The sequence below is a fragment of the Saimiri boliviensis genome, chromosome 1 (assembly GCF_048565385.1).
Source record: "Saimiri boliviensis isolate mSaiBol1 chromosome 1, mSaiBol1.pri, whole genome shotgun sequence".
Classification (NCBI taxonomy): Eukaryota; Metazoa; Chordata; class Mammalia; order Primates; family Cebidae; genus Saimiri; species Saimiri boliviensis.
Genome location: NC_133449.1, coordinates 161,970,250 through 161,982,687, shown reverse-complemented (window position 1 = coordinate 161,982,687; position 12,438 = coordinate 161,970,250). Strand labels below are relative to the sequence as shown.

General features: G+C 32.9%; 1 pseudogene; it reads right to left on the bottom strand.

Annotated features, from left to right (window-relative positions):
• Positions 1–1,009: 1,009 nt before the first annotated feature.
• The window catches only part of LOC104652341 (ATP synthase F(1) complex subunit alpha, mitochondrial-like), a 134,354-nt pseudogene continuing 122,925 nt past the window's right edge, over positions 1,010–12,438 (bottom strand).

The window sequence follows — 12,438 nt, the reverse complement described above, 5'->3', positions numbered from 1 at the left end:
TTTATATATTAAAAAACAAGTTCATGCAACATTGTTTTAAGTAGCATTAGCTATATTATACATTAGTGTGCAATCACAAAAGTAAAAGTGATTTTAATAAAGTAAATATCGTGCAACAAGTTCATTGAGCAAAGTATTTATTGATTGAGAAATATCTTTGTTTCATCATTAAAATACACAATTACATGTCTGTGTTTTTCAGAGCTTCATCAAATATTTGAAGACTGACAGATAATTGTAATTTTAAATAGTACTTTGGAATTACAAGAGTATTCCAATTTTTATAATCTATACTCCCTCTAAAATAGGATCCATCTACTTCCGTAGGAATTTAAGGCACTACAGACTACATTCCATAGAATCCAACAGCAGAGTAGGATTACAAGAAATGTCATAGGGATGTATAGCACCACATCGACAAAGGTCAACATTCACTCCAGTGTTCAAAAGTAAGAGAAGGTTTATTTTTTCTGCAGAGAGAGAGAAAAGAAAATATGTCACATTCCTTCATAAGGTCTAAAGTGCTTCTCAGTGACTAAGCGTTTAAATAAAATATAAGCTGGAAAACTTGGACTATACTTTTTCAAACAGCTGTACCCTGCTATTTCCCAGCCCCTGCAAATGTACTTTGCTCTGTGTGGGGCTACTGTCTCAGTTCTGATTCAGTACGAGTACCCACCATGAGTCAAGGAAGGCCCAGTTTAACTCCTGAGTCTCCCACTTTACAGGATATTCATCAAGTTCTAGTTCTTTTTAATGATTATGTAATTTTGGTATGGTTAACTAATTTGAGTATTGGAAAACCAGTCAGCATCATTGCAAGTATTAACCTCCCTTTAGGACTGGGGATTCCTAGTTAAAGTTTAAGAGTGTTTCAAGTTATAGTAGAAAATATAAGCTATTTACTGTGTGTATGTTTGTAGATTAAGAGGAAGCAAGTAGTCCGTAGCATATTGACACTATTATTTTAATAAGCAAGAAGAGAAAATATTTACTATTGTGCCCTTACCTAACTTCCAGACAAAACATGCATTCGTTACCATAGGAGATTCCATTAGATGCACAGACAGGTTCATACTCCCTGGTGCAATAAAATGGTAGTTGTCCATATGCCTTACAGTCTGGCTGTAAAATGGAGACAGAATATAAAATATCAGAGAGTATGTACTTGAAAATAATATTTTGTTATGTTATTATGAAATGTCATACATAGAAAAGACAAAGAATCTACATGTTTTTATTACAGTGTCATAAGAAAACAAACATCCCTGTAAGCAAACAAAATTTAAAAATAGAAAATTTTCATAATCTTTGTAGACTAACCCTACAATTGTTCTCTTCAAATCCCATTCCACTTCCATCTCAGAGGCAAACATTAAACTTGATTATTTATTTATCATTTAATTGCTTTTTTCTTAGATTTGCCACATAGGTAGTAATTAAAAAAATTGGGTATTACTTAATTTTGAAAGTTTTTGAAATTTATATGCACAAACAATATAACCTATTCTTGTTTTCTAAATGTATACTAGCAAAAATAGATTATTTTCACTGAAAGCTTTGATGATTGTTGAAATCACACATTTTCTAATGTTTAACACATTAATGTGGCATATTATTATATCCTTATTTGAGTCAATGATAGATTACTAGTAGAATAAACCTTGTCATATTTTATGCACATTTTTATACATTGCTATATGTTAAGATTTTATTTAAGACTTTTGGATCTATATTGAAGATTAACATTGTCTTCCATTAAAGTTGAGGAGTCAGCTGACTAGTTGCAATCTCTTTCTAAATGATTGGTTTTCTCTGTGGCACTCTTAAGATCACCTCTTTGTATTCATTGACTTACTCTTTTGTTTCAATGGGTTTAGACATAAATCCTTAAATTTTTGTTGTTATTGTTGTTGGAATTCATTGAGACCTTTAGGTCCATTCATGATAACCAAAACATTAAAAGAACCTAAATGTTCATCATCTCATAAATAAATAAAAGTAGCATAAAAATATCATTCATATTCAATTAATGGGATATTATCCATGGATAAAAAGAACTAAGTACTGACTCATACTACAGTATAAATGATCCTTGAAATAATGATACCAAATTAAAGAAGCCATTAACAAAGCACACATACTATACAGTTCCATTTGTATGAAATGACTTAAAGTAAATCTACAGAGACAGAAATTATAGTAGTGGTTCCCTGGAATAGGAGGTACAGGGAATGGTGACTAACAGTAAAATGGCATACATAACCTAATCATAGTGATAAAAAAAAATTGTTCTAAAACTGAATTACAGTAGTGATTTTAACACTCGGTAAATTAATTTTTAAAAGATATTGTTATTTATTTAATTGGGTAAATTATTTGGTATATTAGTATGCCTCACTAAATTTATTTAGAGAGAAAAAAAAAAAAACACTAAAAAGAGAGGTGGAGCCAGGTAGCCAAATAGAACCCTCCAACAATGGTCCCCCACTGCAAAATCCTCAAATCGAACAATTTTTTACACACATACACACAAATACCTTCATAATAACCCCAAATTATATGAGTATTCATAGTACCTGGTTTTAGCATTGCATCAAAGAAAGAGGTGCTGAAGAACATGAGAGAGAGACTCTCCTAAATCATCAGCACCATGCCCCTCCAACCCCCTTGTCATGGCCATATGGCATAGAGAGAAAATCTGTGTGCTCGTTGAAGAGAAAGTACAGTGATAGAGGTACTTTGCACTGGAGTTCAGTGTTGCCTTGTCATAGCAAAAAGCAAACCAGTACAGAATTCAGCCAACACTCATCACGTCAGCATTTAGGCCAGCCCTTACAAGAAAGAAATAATCTATTCCAGTAGTCATAACTTGTCTTATGGTTAGTTCCACCACCATGGGTTAAAGTGATCTGGGATCCTAAAGAAATGTAAAAGGCTATATAGGCCACAAAGACTGCAATTCATGGGCAAGTACTGGTGCAGTTCTGGGCTCAGAGCCAGGGGACTTGGGGTGCATGTGATCTAGTGAGACACCAGCTGGGACAGCCAAGCGAATGTTTCTATCAGTCCCAGGCAGTGTAGCTCACAGCTCCAGGAGAGACTCCTTTTTTCTGCTAGAAGAGAGGAAAGGAAAGAGTAAAGAGGATTTTGTCTTGCAATATGGGTACCAGTTTAGGCACAGCAGAATAGAGCACCAGGCAGAGGTCTTGGGCCACCATTTAAGTCCTAGCTTTTGCATGACATTTCTAGGCACAGCTGAGCCAAGGAAATCTGCTGCCTTGAAAAGAAGAACCTAGTCCTGGCAAGATTCATCACCTTTTGACTAAGGACCACTGGGTCTCAAAATAATCATCAGTGGTAACCAGGTAGTACTTGCCATAGGCCTTTGGTGAGAACAAGGGCCATGCTGGCTGCAGATGGGACCCAGCATATTCTCAGTTTAGGGGCCATAGTGAGAAACTCCTGCTATAGGAAAGAAGATGGAAAATTAGGAGGAACCAGCTTGGTCACGGTGGGCTAGAGCGCCAAGAGAAACTTTGGAAACTATATAAACACTTAGAAAAGTTTGTGTAATTTCTTCAGTGATCCACCCAGTGGTAGTGGCTGTGTGGCAGAAAATCTGAATGCTTTGTAAGGAGAGAGCACAATGATAGTGGGACTTTGACCCACCAAGAGTATCAATGAAGAAATTAAGAAAAAAATTAAAAATTTCTGGTAAACAAATAAAAATGGAAACATGACATACTCAGATCTATGGGGTACAGCAAAAGAAGTAACAAGAGGAAAGTTTATAACAATAACTGCCCACATAAAAAAAATTAGAAAAACTTCAAATAAACAACCTAAATATGCATCCTAAAGAACTACAAAAGCAAGAGTCAACCAAACCCTGAATTAACAGAAGAAAGTATATAATAAAGATTAGAGCAGAAATAAATTCAAACAAAAAAGTACAAAATATCAAAGAAATAAAAAGTTGGCTTTTCGAAAAGATAAACAAAATCAACAAATATTTAGTTAGACTAAGAAGAAACGAGAGAAGACCCAAATAAATAAAATCAGGGATGAAAAAAAGAGACATTACAACTGATTCCACAGACATTCAATGGATAATTAGAAACTACTTTGAGCAACAATCTGCTGATAAATGGGAAAACCTTAAAGAAATGAATAAATTTCTAGAAACACACAATCTACCCAGATTGAACCATGAAGAAATGTAAAACTTGAATAGCCCATAAGATAAAAGAGATAGAAGCTGTAATAAACAGCCTCCCAACAAAGAAAAACCACAGACTCATAGGCTTTACTGCTAAAGAACTGACACCAATTTTACTTAAAGTGTTCCAAAAAATAAAGGAGAGAATACTTCCAAACTCGTTCTATAAGGCCAGTATTACCCTAATACCAAAATCAGACAGACACATTTAAAAAAAAAAAGAAAAGAAAAAAGAAAACCACAGGTCAATATCTCTGATGAACATTGATGCATAAATCTTAAACAAATACTGGCAAACTGAATTCAACACCATATTAAAAAGATTTTTTATCATGACCAAGTAGGATTCATCTCAGGGATGCAAGGATGTCTCAAAATATACAGATTAGGCAATGTGATACATCATCTCAACAGAATTAAGAACAAAAGCAAGAACATTTCAACTGATCCTGAAAAAACATTTGATGAAATTCAACATCCCTTCATGATAGAAATCCTCAAACCCTCAGAAAACTTGGTCAGAAGAAACAAGCACCAACATAATAAATGCCATGTACTACAGGCCGACAGCAAGTGTCACACTGAATGGGGAAACACTGAACCATCTCCTCGTACATATTGGATAGGACAAGGATACCCACTTTCACCGCTGTTACTCAACATAGTACAGGAAGTCCCAGCTAGAGAAATCAGACATTAGAGAAGAAATAAAAACACATCCAAATTGGAAAGTAAGAAGTTAAATTATCTTTGTTTGCAGATGATATAATCTTATATTTGAAAAACCCTAAAGATGCAACTGCAAACCATTAGAGCTGATAAACTCAGTAATGTTTCAGGATAAACAATTAATATGCAAAAATCAGTAGTATTTGTTTTTTTTTGTTTTTTTTTGTTTTTGTTTGTTTTTTTGTTTTTTTTTTGAGACGGAGTTTCACTCTTGTTACCCAGGCTGGAGTGCAATGGCACGATCTAGGCTCACTGCAACCTCCGCCTCCTGGGCTCAGGCAATTCTCCTGCCTCAGCCTCCTCAGTAGCTGGGATTACAGGCAACACGCCACCATGCCCAGCTAATTTTTTGTATTTTTAGTAGAGATGGGGTTCACCATGTTGACCAGGATGGTCTTGATCTCTTGACCTTGTGATCCACCCGCCTCGGCCTCCCAAAGTGCTGGGATTACAGGCGTGAGCCACCGCGCCTGGCCCAAATCAGTAGTATTTCTATATACCAACAGTGAACAATCTGAAAAAGAAATCAAGAGGGTAATCTTATTTAAAATAGCTACAAATAAAATAAAGTAACTAGGAATAAACTTAACCAAATAAATGAAATATTTTCACAGTTAAAAATATAAAACAATGATGCAGGACACTAAAAGAAACACAAAAAAATGAAGAGGTATTCTACATTTATGAATGGAAAAAAGCAATATTGTTAAAATGTCCATACTACTGAAAGCAATTTATGGATTCAATGGAATCCCTGTCAAAATACCAATGACGTTCTTAACAAAAATAAAAATAAATTAAAATGTACAAGGAACCATAAGGGCCTGAAACATTCAAAGTTATCCTGAGGGGGAAAAAAAAAACAACAACACAAAAAACCAAACCAGAGAAACCACATTATCAGATTTAAAATTATACTGTAGAAGATCCATAGCAATTAAAGCAGCATGACAGTGGTATAAAAACAGACACATATACCAACGGAACAAGATAGAGAATCCAGAAATAAATCTATACAGACATACTAAGTAAACTCATTTTGACAAAGGTACCAAAAGCATGCATTGGGGAAAGGAGAGTCTCTTCAATAAATGGTGCATGAAACATTGGGTATCCATATTGCAGAAGAATGAAACTTGACCCCTATCTCTCATCATCACAAAAATTAAATCAAAATAACTTAAATATAAGATTTCAAACTATGAAAAAACTAAAAGGAAATGTTGGGAGAAATTTTCCAGGACATTGCTCTGGGTAAATATTTCTTGAAATAACATCCCACAGCACAGAAACCAAAGCAAAAACAGGATCATATCAAGTTAAAAAGTTTCTGCACAGCAAAGGAAACTATCAACAAAATGAAGAGACAACACACAGAATGGGAGAAAACATTTGCAGACTACTGTATTCATCTGAAAAGGGATTAATAGCCAAAATATGAAGAGCTTAAACAACTCAATGGTTAAAAAAATCTTGTAATTTGAGTAAAAACTGGATAAACATCTGAATAGACATTTCTCAAAAGGAGACATATAAATAGCAATCAGGTATATGAAAAGGTTCTCAACATCATTCATCAGAGAAATACAAATCAAAAGTACAATAAAATATCACTTCACTCCTACGGAGAAAAGGGAGCCCTCATACACTGTTGGTGAACATGTAAATTAGTACAGTCACTATGGAGAATATTACTGATGTTTTTCAGGAAACTAAAAGTAGAACTGCCATATGATTCGACAGCATCACTGTTAGGTATATACTCAAAAGAAAGGAAGTAAGTATACTGAAGAGATATCTGCATTATCATATTTATTGCAGCACTATTTACAATAACCAAGAGTTGAAAGCAACCTAAAGTGTTCATCAGTAGATGAATGAAGAAACACAACGTGGCACATATGCACAGTGAACTACTATCAGCCATTAAAAAGAATGAGATCCTCCCGTTATCAACAACATAGATGAAACTGTAGGTCATGCTCTTAACTAAAAGAAGTCAGGAACGTAAGGATGAAATTTACATTGTCTCACTTATTGTGGGAGCTAAAAATTAAAACAATTGAACTCATGAAGATAGAAAGTAGAATGATGTTTACCTGAGTCTAGGAAGGGTAGTGAGGGTGAGAGGAGAGTGGGGATGGTTAATGGCTATAAAACATAGAGTTAGATAGAATGAATAAGATCTAGTATTTAATAGCACAACAAAGGGACTATAGTCAACAATAATGTATTGTTCATTTAAAATAACTAAAAGAGTTATTCGATTTCCTGTAACACAAAGGATAAATGCTTGAGATGGATGCTCCATTTATTCTGATGTGAAAATTACACCACTGCATGCCACATCAAAATATTTCATGTAGCTTATATGCATATACACCTACTATGTACCTACACAATTTTTTTAAAATTAAAAACAAAACCACTGACAGCAGAAATTTAAATGATATGTTAAAAAATGTATTGAACTTCCACATAGCCCAAAGGTAATGGGACCACCTAAATCTCTAGTGGAATTATCCAAAAACTATCTTAGTTAATAAGAAGAACTAATAAAACCACATAAATTACTTGTATTCAGCATACTAGAAGACATAATAAAACTCCATTTATTACTTAGGTGTATAAAACAATCACCAAATTTTGAAATAATTATTACTTGAACTCCCAGTGCAAGCAAGCTTCTTGCAAGGTACGGTGGATGGTGAAAGAGGGCTGAAGGGAGGCCACCGAGGAAAAAAAATATATCCTGTAATAAATTACAAAGAGAAGAGGGGAGCTGAAGACCTAAGATGCAGTTAAAATCGATTAGTGAAAGCCCATCATTCACTAAACTTTGTAATGAAGACCTGTAGTCAAGGACATGTTTAGAGGGAGGGATATACAAAGTAAGAGAGATTAAATGTGGAACTCTGAGAAAGCCATTATCTCTCCATGAGAAGAAAGAAAAAAAGTTGGGAAGTGGTGGTGAGGGGAGAAAGATATCCTTAAGAGAAAGTTTGGTAAAAGTAAAAGGAACATGTGGAGGACTTTTAGAATAATGCAATATAAAAGAGAAGTAAATAATGCAAAATGATAACAATACACACACACACACAGTCACTTACCTGTCATTACCTTACTGAAGTAACTACATTTGGCCATATTGACTGAAAAAGGCTCTTTTTCACTAGGAACTATGTAAACCAACTCACATTGACAAGCACTGTGTAAACAATATAGGAAACGAATATATTCTTAATCTACATCAAACATTTATAAGAAAATAAACAAGAAAAAAAATTGAGAGTCACATAGCTGCAGCCAAAATTCCTAGCCTCAAAACTAGAAATCCATGAAGCAGAAGAAAACTTTAATGAAACAATCAAAAATCAATTAAATGATCTCCAGTAAATAATTCAGTATGTTAAAACAAACTCCTTGAATTTAAAGTTGAGGTTCAGAATAGAAATTGACTTGATGAAAAATATGTGAAATAATACTTGATTGAAATCAAGAAAGAATTACAAGTTAAAGTGAACATATGTCAGAAATAAATATTGTGAAAAGTACTGCAGTGAACCTACATGTGCACATATATTTATGATAGCTGTGCATGTACCTCTGAACTTAAAAGTTGAAAAAAAGAAATAAATATTAAAGTAAAACGTGCCCAGTAAAAAAAAAGATCTCAATGAATATTGAGGAAAAAAGAAAACTACACTTACTTAAATAATACTGAACTTTGCATCCTACTAATGGGAAAGCTTTATCTAAAAAGAGATAATTGGCTGCCATTTTTCAAATGAATGATCATGGGCATTTAATATATTTAATTTTTATTTAATACTAAAACACAAGTGATAAAATGTGAAATATAAAGTTTATGCATTCTGAAAAAGTTACATCTTACAATTTTTAAGAAGAGAAAGAATGGAAGGATAAAGAGAGTCTAATGAAATTATTGCTTGTGTATAGGAAATGGGCAAGAGGGAAGAAATACTATAAAACCTAGGCAAACAAACAAGACACACTCAATAAATAAATAAATAAATATTTCAAAAAGCAGAGAACTATATGCATTTGGTGTAAATACAAGACTAATTGCTAGAAAAATAATGAAAGCTTTCTTAATGTGAAATGCATTATTGAACACACAAAAAAGAATCACACAGGAGATAAGTAACAATAATATAGCATAAAAACATAGCAATTTTAACAAAACATTATGTACAATTATTGAGGCCAAATTCATGTCATATCAATATGTGAGAATGAACATGTCAATAAGTGAGAGTCACTAATTAAAATAAACACATTTTTGATTTGGCAGACATACAAACATCCAATGTATGGAATATATATAATATACACCCAAGATTAAGGGAACTTAAAAATTAAAAATAAAAAGATATGCAAATATATGCCAAGTGTAAAGATAGAATCTGAAAGCATGTATTCAATTTCCACTGTAAAACAGAGTAGAATTCAAGTTAAAAGTTATTAAATATTACTTTATAATACTAGAAGCTACAATTCATAAGAAACATATAACAGTTGAGAATATATATTACATAACTGAGAAGGCACAAATATGTAACAAAAACTCATAGAGGTAACATAAGTAGATATACACACAATAATAGAAGGAGATTGCAACACACCATCTACAGTGTAAGACAGATCAGTGCATAATAAACAGATTAGAATAGTGAGATTAAACAAGAAACATAATAAAGATTTATGGATATATATCATATGATATACTCTGATAATAGTCATATACCTTCCTCTCAAGTACACAGCTGACATTCGTAAAAATTGTTCTATATTAGATTATAATGAATAATCAATAAGCCCTGTTCAGTAAAAGTAATATAAGTAGCATTCTAATCACAATTGAATACAATAAAAAAATTGATAACAATATCAGAAAACAAAACTCCCATCACGCTGGGAAAAAATAAGAATATTTTCAACAACATTTGAGAGAAAGGGAAAATAAATGATGAAATTAGAGTCTTATCAAAATAAAATTAATTTGATGCATTTGGATCAATTTGATGCATTTCAAAGCAGTGATCAAAGGAAAACTCACAGCTTTAAATATGTTTATCAACAAAAAATGAAATGATAAAAATGTTTTACAATTAAAAGCTCTAAATAACCAAATTAAACAAAAAGTTTAAAAAATTGTTTAATTTTTGCTATTAACAAGCACAAAGAAGATACTTAACAAACATAAAGCCATGTGTGAATACAGCAAATTTAATAAGTAGTATGTCAAAATTTAGGTTTCCTGAGAAAATAATAAACAAGAAGCTAAAATAATTAAGAAAAATGTGACAGGCACACTGATGCAAGGCAAAATAGGAAGAGTTACAGAAGACTAATATTGAGAATTTAAAAAGAACTCAAAAAAACTGAAGAAAATTACTGTTGATCTTACTAAAAATTGGGTAAAGGACAAAAATAGACACTTCTCAAAGGAAAGCATACAAATGCTCCAGCACACTTATGCCAAAATGACAGATGTTGGTGAGGATGTGGCAAAAGGGGAACTCTTAAACACTGAGGATCGTAAAGTGAATTAACAAAACCTCTATGAAAAACAGAATGGAGATTTCTCATAGAACTGAAAGGGGAACTATCATTCACTGCAGCTGTCCTACCACTGGGTATCTATGCAATGAAAAGAAATTATTATATCAAAAACATACCTGTATTCACGTTTATTAGAGCACTATTTAAAATAACAAAGGAATCATATCAACCCATGTGTTCATCAGCATGCTTGGTCAAAGAAAATGCATATATACACAACGGGATACTAATTGTCATTCAAAAAAGAATGAAATCAGATGTTTTGCAGGAACATAGATAAAGCTGGAGGCTATTATCAAGTGAAACAAATCAGGCAAAAAAAAAAGGCAAATACTACATGTTCACACTTGTAAGTGGGAGCAAAACAGTGTGGACACGTGGACAGAGATAGACAATGGAGACTCAGCAGAGTGGGGGAGTGGAAAGGATGATGCAAATCATTTAATGGATCCAATATACTGTATTTGGATGATGGATTCCCTAAAAGTTCTGACTTCACCACTACACAATGTATGAATGTAACAAAATTATACATATAACCCACAAATTTAAGCAAATAAAAAATCCTTGACAGGACACTCTGGTCACAAATCTGTGAAGGCCAAGGCACTCTCACTTTTAATAATAATGAAAACTAGAGAATTTTTTCCCAATATGGTTAAATTTATGGCAATATCTAGGAAAATTACCTATATTTTTACCTTTTGTCCTAGGATTCCCACATCTAGAAATTTCTTTTGGAAATACGTATGTACAAAGTTATTTACTAAAGCATTATATGTAATAGCAAAATCCTGGGAAAAATTTAATGCTAAAATATAAACAATTAGATTATCTCTTGTGGTTCCATGACATATAGTACCATAAAGCTAATGAAGAGGAATGTCTGCATCAATAAGAACACTTCTGGAGTGCTGGAATTTCTATAGCACCTCCAAAAGAGAGGCAATAACTGACACTTCTGCTTTTTAATACATAGTAAAAGTTTTCCATATAACAATTACACAATAACAATATTTTATAAATATTAAATGTTTCTGACTTCCTAAAAAAGTTGAGATAACTTACTGGCTTCCTGTTGTCAGGCAACCGAGATGTTACAGTATCTGCACAAATAGGAAAGATTAAATAACTTAGTATCACCTATGATATATCCACATGTCTTGCAAGATAATATGGATGCAGGTCTTTCAATGAGCAAAGTATACCAGGAAGTGAGCCTCCTCTGGCACTGACTGTGTACAGGAAAGTCAGATGGAAATACTGGAGTAGCCCTGATTCCTACAGTTGATATCACTCAGTCTCAAATGCATTACATCTTTTAACTCCATAAAACCTTCCCTTGAAGATACCATTTTCATTGTTATCTGCATGTTATAGATGAGGAAACTGAAGACAAAGGAAGACAATAACTTGCAAATATAGAGAGAATTCAATCAGAATTGAGCATCAGCTTTCTGCTCTATTTTCAATGTTTTTCCAGTTCTTATGTATTTCATTTGCAGTTAACAGTAATAGATAATTTTTGAATTTAAGGCATATTGACTATCCCAGAAGTTATCAATGAGACTTACTTGATACTGTATTTTGATACTAGAATTGATAACTGAAAGTATCAAACCTGAAACTTTATTCTAACAAATTACACTGAAGAATATGACCTGCACAGCAGATAAATAATTTAATTGAGGTACTTAAACTCAATTCAGTGGCCATTCATATTAACTATAGAGTTTTACTCCTTATGTAATATGGGGAGGTGGATTCACCAATGTCACTTTAAAGGGCATTTGTCCTGTGTTTATTTGATTTGCCAATTCAAGTATACTAAAACAAATGCAACAACCAATTCTATTCCTATGTAATATCATATCTTGCCTGCAGTCCTAGAACGTGAGAAG